This window comes from Prionailurus bengalensis, chromosome F2, assembly GCF_016509475.1.
Source record: "Prionailurus bengalensis isolate Pbe53 chromosome F2, Fcat_Pben_1.1_paternal_pri, whole genome shotgun sequence".
Lineage (NCBI taxonomy): Eukaryota > Metazoa > Chordata > Mammalia > Carnivora > Felidae > Prionailurus > Prionailurus bengalensis.
Window position 1 is genome coordinate 54,515,107 of NC_057353.1, and position 10,537 is coordinate 54,525,643.

Below are 10,537 nucleotides of genomic sequence, written 5' to 3' on the forward strand. Positions count from 1 at the left end.
AAAACAAAAAGTGATGACATCACGAGGTTCTTCCTTTCCCATTAAGGTAAGAATATTGGATATATTACCAAGTATCGCTGCAATCAGGAAGGAAAATAATGCTTTTTTTTCCAATTGAAGTTTTGTTTGGAGAAATAATGTTTACAAAAAACAGAGCGATAAAACTTTTCACAACTTCGAACTTGTCAACAACCTTGCCTATTTCCAAAAGAGACTCACAGAATAAGAATTCTTCCAGCCACATACTCAAGGGGAACAGGGAGGCTATCAATTTCTCCATTTCTTGTTTCAAAATGTTAAGATACTTTTATAATTCTACCCTGAATGAGAACATTTGACATGAGAATCTCTCCTAGATTTCTGCTGGTTTGGGAGCTTCTGGGTAAAACCTGAAACTAGTCCCTGTACATGGAGGGAGCTTAGAGACGGAAAAAAGAGGGAGGCCACTCCAGACGGAAGTTTTAATAAGCGGGGAACTTACATATGAGGCTTGCCTTGGGCAGCAGAAAAGCAAGCTGATTTCTGCACTACCTGCCATAATCTTAAAAGTTCACATAGAGATCTTAACTTGGTTCAGTGATATATCACACAGTCCAGATGGTCTCAATAGCAACTCACTCTCTCAAGGCTGCGTTCCTGAAAATAGTTCCCACTGTGGGAAACGGTGGGCAGAGTATGCATTCCAAGCCTCTGATTGCCTGGGTTTAAATTGTGGGTCAACTGGTGGTCACATCCCCTCTACCCACCTGCTCCAACAATTTCCTCTGTTCCAGTCCAAAAACCAACTTGAACATTTTCAGTGAATATGGCTGAACTAGAGTCTCTCCAATTTTATAGGATGTTAGAAAAAAGAATTTTGTTAAATGGAAATTCCAAATTTCAAAAGTATCCTAGCTTTCATCTTGAGATTTTCTTGCATGAAAAAGTGCCACTCTTAAGAATTTTTACAAATAAAAACTCTGGTGGCATGATCCATGAAAGAACTAATCAATAAACATGACTTCATTCAAAATTTAAGTTTCTGCTTTCCAAAAGGCACTGTCAAAAATCGAAAAGACAAACTACAGACTGGGAAAAAATATTTGCCAAAGGTTTATCTGATTAAGGACTGTTATCCAAAATATAACAAAGAATTTCTTAAACTCAACAAGAAAACAAAAAACCAAACATGGGCCAGAGACCCCACCAAAGAAGATCTACAAATAGCAAATAAGCACGTGACAAGATGATCCACATCATATATCATCAGGGACATGCAAATTAAAACAATAAAGAGATGCCATTATACACTTATTAGAGTGGCCAAAACCCAGAATGCATTGAATGCTGAGGAAGATGTACAACAGGAACCCTCCTCATTCTATTCCTGGTAGGAATGCAAAATGGTACAGCCACTTTGGAAGACAGTTTGATGTTTTTTTACAAAACTAACTGTACTCTAAACCATGTAATCCAGCAATCACACTCTGGTATTCACCCAAACGAGATGAAAATATATCTACATAAAAACCTGCACATGGATATTTATAGCAACTTTATTCATAACTGCCCAAACTTGGAAGCAACCAAGTTGTCCTTCAGTAGGTGGGATGGATAAATAACCTGTGGTACATCTAGACAATGGAATATTATTCAGCATTAAAAAGAATGAGCTATTTAGTTCATTAAAACTTAAAGGCATACTACTAAGTGAAACTTAAATGCATACTACTAAGTGAAAGAAACCAATCTGAAACCCAAAGAATACAAGGTCAAGAGTGAACCCTAAAATACAGACTTTGGGTGATAATGTATCAGTGTAGGTATATCACTTGTAACAAATGTATCACTCTGGTGGGGGATGTTGACAATGGGGGAGTCTCTGCATATGTGATGGCAGGAGGTATATGGGAAGTCTTCATACCTTTTGCTCTACTTTGTGAAACTAAAGGGCTCTAAAAAATAGTCTGTTAAAAAACAACTACACTGTAGCCTTTGTGTCCCTTACATGAGGTAATACACAACTAATACACTAGCATCTGAGATGGGAAGAGTATAGTTATGTTGTTATGGGTCTAATAATTCCTTTAAGTAGTGATGAGCATAAATGATGTTTCAAGATACCTCCAACAATTGTAATATTATAGAAGAATATCTATGATTTCCAGTGATATCACAGATACCAACGACACTACTGTGGTTTGCTGTCTACGTTAATAATTGAAGAGAATGCAAAATAAAGCTGTAATATTTTTCCCTATCCAAGTTCACAGCCATCTGCCCTCTGAGATCTTAGCCACTCTTGTGGCTTCAAATACCATCTATGTGCTGCTGAATAAGTCCCAGGTTTTATTTCTTTACTTGACTTGGCATTTACACTTGGTCTATAAGAACAGTTACCATTGTTGAGGGCTTCCTATATGCTAAGCACTATTATAAGCATTTTACATTTACTAAGTCATTTACTTCCCAAAGTAATACTATCAGTAAGTTCTATTCTCATTTTACATAACAAGAGACTTGAGGACAAAGATGTTAAGTAGTTTGTCCTGGCTACTGAGTAGCAGAGTGAAGCATAGAGCCCTGGAGGGCTGCCTTCAAAGCCTGTGCTCCCAGCCTGTAAGCCAACCCTTCTCCTAATCAGTACTTCAAACTCAAGTTGGAGAAAACAGGGGTGTGGCTCACTGACCCCAGAATGCACCTCCTCCAGCCTTTCTATATCAAAGTAAATGATCCACCATCCACCTAGGCATTAATGCCTCAAACTTAAGACATCATAGGTTTCCCTTGCTCCACCAATGCATTCCAAAATATAATTCCAAACGTAAATAACAATGCTGTCTTTAACCTATATCAAGGCATCTGTCCATTTCTTAACAATTCCAATACTTCCTTTCTTTTTAAAAATTTTTTTTAATGTTTATTTATTTTGAGAGAGAGAGAGAGAGAAAGAGCAAGCAAGCAGGTGAGGGGTAGAGAGAGGGAGACAGAGAATCCCAAGCAGGCTGCACACCGTCAAAACAGAGCCCGATGCAGGGCTCAAACTCACAAACTTTGAGATCATGACCTGAGCCAAAATCAAAAGTCAGACACTTAATCGACTGAGCCACATCCAGGAGCCCCTCCAATACTTTTTTTCTAATTTCATCCTCATTATCTCTAGTCAAGAACACTACAATAGCATACTAACCAGTCTTATGTCCATTCTTGTCCCCAATTTAATCCCTTACTGCAAAGCAGGCATAGTGCATTTTCTGAAATATAAATCAAGGTTTAAAACTTGAACAACTGCTTCCTTGGGTTTTAAAAGCCTACTTTATCTTGCCCTCATATCGCTTTCCAAACTTACCTCATGCTTCCTTCCCCCTCATTTGCTATCTCCAGTTGCACTGGCTTTTTGTTCCTTCCCAGTTATTTATTTAATTGTTTATTTGTTTTTAGTTTATCCTTTTTTGCCATTATTTTGAAAGGGGGAGAAGAGGGAAATAGAAATAAAATCCAAGCCATCACTTAAAAATGTGGCCATAGGCACTGTTATTTATGTGTCATTGCATCATGGCATTTGATAAAAATGTTTCCTAATTTTATTGAGATATGATGAACATATAACATTGTGTTAGTTTAAGGTATACAACATGATAATTTGATATGTGTATATATCACAAATTGATTACCACAATAAGATTAGTTAACACGGTCATCTCTTCATATTATTACAATTTCCATCAAAAATCAGGAACAAGACAAGGATCCCACTCTCACCATTCCTATTCAACATAGTACTAGGCGGCACCAGGATGGCTCGGTTGGTTAAGGATCCAACTCTTGGTTTCAGCTCAGGTCATGATCTCACCATTAGAGAGACTGAGCCCCATGTCAGGCTCTGTGCTGACAGCATAGAGCCTGTTTGGGATTTTCTCTTACTCCCTCTCTCTCTGCCCTTCCCCCGCTCATATGCATGCATGTGCTCTCTCTCTCTCTCTCTCTCTCTCTCTCTCTCTCAAAATAAATGAATAAACTCAAAACAACAACAACAACATAGTACTAGAAGTCCTAGCCAGAGCAATTGAGCAAGAAAAAAAAAGAAAAAAAGGCATCAAAATCAGAAAGGAAGAAATAACTGTCACTATTTGCAGATGACAAGATGTTATACATAGAAAACCCTAAATACTCCACCAAAAAAAAAAGCCTATTAGAACTAATAAGCAGATTCAGTAAAGTTTAGGAACAAAATCAACATAAAAAAATCAGTTACATTTCTGTAAACAAATAATGAAATATCTTAAAGAGTAATAAAGAAAATAATCCCATTTACAATGGCTTCAAAGGCAATAAAATACCTAAGAATAAATTTAGCCAAGGAGGTGAAAGATCTGTACACTGAAAATTATAAGACATTGATTAAAGAAACTGAAGACACAAATAAATGGAATTTTGTTTTGGTCTCATAAACTGCAAGAATTAATATTGTTAAAATGTACATACTACCTAAAGTCATCTTTAGGATGACATCTTTAGGGATTCAAAGCAATCCCTATCAAAATCCCAAAAGCATTTTTCACAGAACTAGAAAAAGCAATCTTACAATTTGTATAAACTACAGAAGACCCCAGATAGCCAAAAGCAATCTTGAGAATTAACAGAGTTGGAAACATCACACTTTCTGATTTCAAACTATATTACAAAGTTATAGTAATCAAAAAACAGTATGGTAATGGCATGAAAACAGACACATAGATCAATGGAACAGAGACCCCTGAAATAAACCAATGAATATACAGTCAACTAATATTGGAAGAGGGAATCAAGACTACTCAATGGGGAAAGAATGATTTCTTCAATAAATGGTGTTGGGAAAACTGGATAACCACATGCAAAAGAATGAAATTGGACCTCTTACATCTTTCCAGTTCTTACTCATTCTATGTTTGTTCCTTATTTAAGATAATTGCTCAATACCTCAATTGAAACTTTCTTACTTGACTGTAAGCTCCATGAGGGCAAGGACTTTGTATGTCTTCCTCATTGACACATTTCTATTACCTAGAACTATTTTTGATGATCAAGCATCCTTAATAAATATTTGTTGAATAAATGCATGAATATATATATATATATATATATGCTTCTTAGTGAAAATATAAATTAGAACAATATTTTATTTGAGTTTATTGGAGTTTAATACACCTAACAGAATGCTGGGCAAATAGTAAGTGCACAATAAATACTTTTTTGATGAACTGAATATGACCATTATATTGTTAATCTACTTTCAAAGTAATACAAATTGCTAATTATCAGCAATACTTGGCCAGGAAATACTGTGGAGTGTTTCAAAATATAAAGTCAAGATTGAAAGCTTTTTGTTTGCTTCAAAACAAATAACAAATAGTTATTACCATTTGCCAAGGGCATATAAGATGTTGATTTGTTCTCAGTTCTGTCTAGGAAATGTCTTCTCAACTAGGATTATCCTAGCACGTAGATAGCTATTTGGGGAAGGGAGGCTTAATAACATTGTGTCTAAAAAAAATTGGGGTCAATACAGTTTCCATATTTAAATCTCCTATATAAGGTTTTGGGAAAATAAGAATTGCCAAATGACTCAGCCCTCTGAGAACACTGCCCCACTGGTCCTTCACCTTCACCTTATTAAATATTATACCCAGTGAGGCATTTTTCAAATTGGCCTGTATCATTTTCCAGGGCTTTGCCCTTGACACAAAAGTATGATTTACTAATAAAAATGTTTTCTTAATTAGAATTTGGAGGGGGGGGGGTTTGCAAACAAAAGTAACTAACTGGAAAACTTAAGCAAAAGGAAATTTATATAAAGAATAATGGAAGCTCCATATTCTCACAGGAAACCTGACAAATCAAAACATGGAAACAGGTAGGAACCAAGCCACTTTCTTTCTTTTTTTTTTAGTGTTCATTAAATTATTAATGTTTATTCACTTTTGAGAGAGAGACAGAGTGTGAGCAGGAGAGGAGCAGAGAGAGAGGGAAACACAGAATCTGAAGCAGCTCCAGGCTCTGAGCTGTCAGCACAGAGCCCAACGTGAGGCCCAAACCCACGAATCAGGAGATCATGACCTGAGCCAAAGTCAGACTCCCAAGGGACTGAGCCACTCAGGAGCCCCTGTACCAAGCCACTTTCTAAGCCTTGGAGGAAGGAACCTCAGAACAGTCCTGTGTGAACAGACCAGTCAGGGCACCTCTGAGGCAATGAATGAATTCCAGCATTTACTCTCTCAAGGCTCCTCTGCCCAAGGTTCAAGCTCCAAGGAGAATCTGATACTCTGGGTTCCCCCCACCACACATATACACTCCTTGGGTCACCAGACTACATTTAATTGGGAAAGAGATTATTCCACAAAGGAGAAATTGGGATGATGTTTAAAAGGGAGAAAAGATAGTGCTTCCCACATAAGAACTGTCTACTTCAAACAACAGAAACAAAATTCTCAAGGCATTAAAAAACAAAATAAAACCCACATGCTTGCCTAGGTTTTAGTCTCTTTACCCCTTTACATTTTTCTAGTTTCCTGACTTTTTATTAGAGAATGCTGCCAACAGTGCCACCTAGTGCCGGCAAGTGCCTTAAAGATAAGTGAGTAATACTACTAGCTTTCCCAAATTGCCTACTCTCATGCCTGCACATGCACACCTCCAAGTAACTGGAGAAAAGACACCATTCTTGTTGATTTCGCTTTAATTCAAGACTGCTATGACCACTAGTCTGATTGGCTGCCTGCAGGGAGTATTTTCCGCTGACCTTTTGACTCTCCAACTCTTCTATCTTGTGGTGGATAGAGTCTAAGATGGTCCCCAAGTAGCCCTATTTTTTCAGGAATCTGCTCCAATCAGGATTTCACTCCTGCCATTTTACTATAACTGTTCTTAGAGTTTCCAATAAGCTCCACATTGTTAAATCCCAGGGTAATTGATAGCCATTACTTCTTCTTTCTTGAATACTTCTCTACGTGGCTTCCCAGGCAATACTCTTGCCTGATGTCTCTGCCATTTTTTGGACCACCCTTTCTCAGTCAGTTTTGCTTGTTTTTCCTCATCTTTCCTACTACTCAATATTGGAGTTTCCCAAGGCTCTGTCTTTAGATCTTTTCATCTATATTCCATTCACTAGATGATCACATTCGGCCTCATTATTTTTAAAATACATGCTCATGTTTATCAGATTAATATTTCCAACCTGAAGTTTTCCCTGAGCTTCAGATTCAAAAACCAAACTGCCTATTTTACATCTCACTTGGAAATCTAATAGATCTTAAACTTGATATTTACAAAGGTGAGCTCTTGATACACTCTTCAAATATACTCTTCCCACATTCTTCACCACCTCTTAATGACCTCCATACTTCTAGATGTTGCAGACCAAACCTTGAAGTCATGTTTGCCCCTCCTTTTTTCTCTTACCCTACATATTCCTTGTCAGCACATCCTATCGACTCGGTTCTCAAATATACCCACAACCTGACCACTTTTCACTACCAACACTGTTACCATCCTTTTCCAAGATACCATTATTCTCGCCTGGATTATTTGCATTCATCTCTGAATTGATGTCCCATCTCTGAATTGATGCATCTGCTCTTGCCCTAGTGCAACTAAATAGTATCTGAGTGTTTCTTTGAAAACATAAGTTAAATCATGTCATATTTTAGCTCAGTATTCTACAGGGGGTTCCCATCTAACTCAGAGTCAAATACATGATCCTGCATGATCTGCCCCACCTCCCATTACTTCTTGGTCTTCATATCTTATATACTTTGACTTCCCTGTTCCTTACACATCAAAACACACTCCCTCCTCATGGCATTGGCATTTGTTCTAAAATGACTGGAATGCTCTTCTCCCAGATGTCCACATGGCTAAGCAAATTCCCTTTAGACCTTCAGATCTTTACTCGAAATTCACCTTCTCTGTGACAATTTCCTGGTCCTTCTATTTAAAACTTCATCATATTCAATCCACCCCCCTGCCCGCAATACACATGTGATATACTTCCCTCCTTATTTTTCTCTCTCCAGCATGTATCACTTTCTAACATACTATATATTTTACTCACTTATCTTGTCTATTGGCTATCTCCATTAAGAATGCAAGTTATGTGAAGACAGAGCTTAAAAACAAAACAAAACTAGTGCCCTATTCCTACTGCCTACAATACTGAATATTTGTTGACAGCATACTAAGAGAACCACCCTATTTTTGTAGGTACCTCATTTTGTTCATCCTCTCATAATTAGTTCTATATTCAAAATCAGGCTCTCACACACAGCTCATTTTCCAAGTAAGGTGAATTCATAGTGAACCCTTTATTCCTTGTAGCTCTGCAAGAGTTCTTACTAACTCCCTATACTTTCTCATTGCTTTCAAATTGAAGGGTAAACAAGTTTATAATCTGTCTCTTTTTCACCATCAAGGCAGGTAGGACCAGGCAAAATGAAAATGAGGATTCCCTCATTCCAAAATTATTTAGGACTTCACAATGGTGACAGCATGGATTAAATGCATGGGACCTATGAGACTGCACGAGTCATATGCCCATGATGCTGGCCCTATTAGTGGGGCTTTCTTAGAGCTGGAATTTTTTTTAACTTAAAAAAGAAGCATGGGATTTAGTGATCAGAAGTCACCTTCCCCTGTCAATGGTCCACGATGAATCTGTATTACAAAGGTTTAAATATTCTAAAGATAAATACAATTTAAATCATTAGTTATGGAAACTACTTAGTCATTTTTTCTCGTTCTAAGTTGACTTCTCATTACATAAATTTTCATCTAGTTATAATTATTTATTGTCACATTATCCTATCCACTTATATTAATATTTTAAGATAAAAGTATCACTGGTGAGGGGTGCCTGGGTGGCTCAGTTGGTTGAGCGTCTGACTCTTGATTTCGGCTCAGGTCATGATCTCACAGTTCGTGGGTTCGAGTCCTGTGTATGGCTTCATGCTGGACGTGTGGAACCTGCTTGGGATTCTCTCTCTACCTCTCTTTCTGCCCTTCCTCCCTCTATCTCAAAATAAATAAATAAACTTAAAAAAAATCACTGGTGAGATCTTTTGCAAGACATTGATTTATCATCTAAATAAGAACTTTTAGTTATTTATTTATTTTTATTTTAAGTAGGCTCCACAGCCAACATGGGGCTTGAACTCACAACCCTTTGATCAAGAGTCACATGCTCTACTGACTGAGCCAGGCAGGTACCCCATAAATAGGCACTTTTAAAGTGAGAAATGTTAAAGATGCTCATTTATTCAACAAGAGTTGAGTATAAAATCTATATAAAAAATTACAGTGCTTGGCTTTTCAAGAAATTTAGGCATTATGTGGCAGAAAATCAGGCTTTTTGTTGAAATATCAATTTTCCTAAAACAAATTAGCCAAATGATCAATTTGCTAAATGACCAATATGCCAAATTTACCAAATTAAATGAATGCAATTTAACATAAATAATTAGCAGCTTGAACAAATTGATTTTGGTTACTGATGGTGAAATATATAGAAAAATTATACACACATTTTTGAGTCTCACAACTGGGTTGTGAATTATATATGGATATGTGTATTTTATATTTATATATACTTGTTTCATACATATATGCACTTTTCCCTATTCACTTTATTGATATCCAAAACATAGAACAGTTTTCCTCTTTGTTATAAACAATATGGATTCCTTCTATAGGAGGACTTTCTATAGAAAAGTCTGCCTATTTCAATGGTTCCTGGTTATAAACTGTTCTAGTATAGGATATGGGACAAAGTTTTTCATTAACTTCTGATTTATTTGTTAACACTTTTGAATGACATTTACTACCTTTTTAATACTAAAACCACTTAAAATATTTTAGTATTATTTCACCTATTCCTCATATTCTTTTTTAATTTATAAATTCAGAAGCATCTGAAAAAAATAAAAATTTTGAATTAAATTGTATTTAAATTACTTTTTAATGAAATCATCTAAAGTTTAACTTAGGTTAACTTAATCTAATTCTAATTTAAAAGCAGCAGAAAGAAATCAAAATTAACCAAGCAATTCCAACTTTTATTCCCACAGTACATTTTATTTTGGTTTTTGATATTGAAATATATATACACTTCTACACATTTCACAGCTAATAATTTAAAGTGAGTATTTTTGAAAATGCTGCTAAGCAATTCTTGATAAAGCTGGTAATTATTGCTATATGGCATTGCAGTCTTCAAATTTAGTAAGTTTGGCAAATAATTAATCAGCAAATTGGCATTCAATGAGCTGATTTTCTGCTAATTGACCAACTTCCAGATGGAGGAGGGAAGGGTGAGTAAAACCTGCAGAAACATCAATTTTCAGGAAGAAGAAGTAAGAGAAAAATAGAAGATGGAAATGATTGGAGAGGTAGGAAGAAACCCAAGACTCTTCAGAGGAATGGAATTTCAAGAAAGATGTTACCAGTGTCACATGCTACAAAGAGTTCCCAGAGGCAGTGGTACCTTGCAGGCACTAGTTTCTGTGGGATGGTGACATGGGGAGTCAGT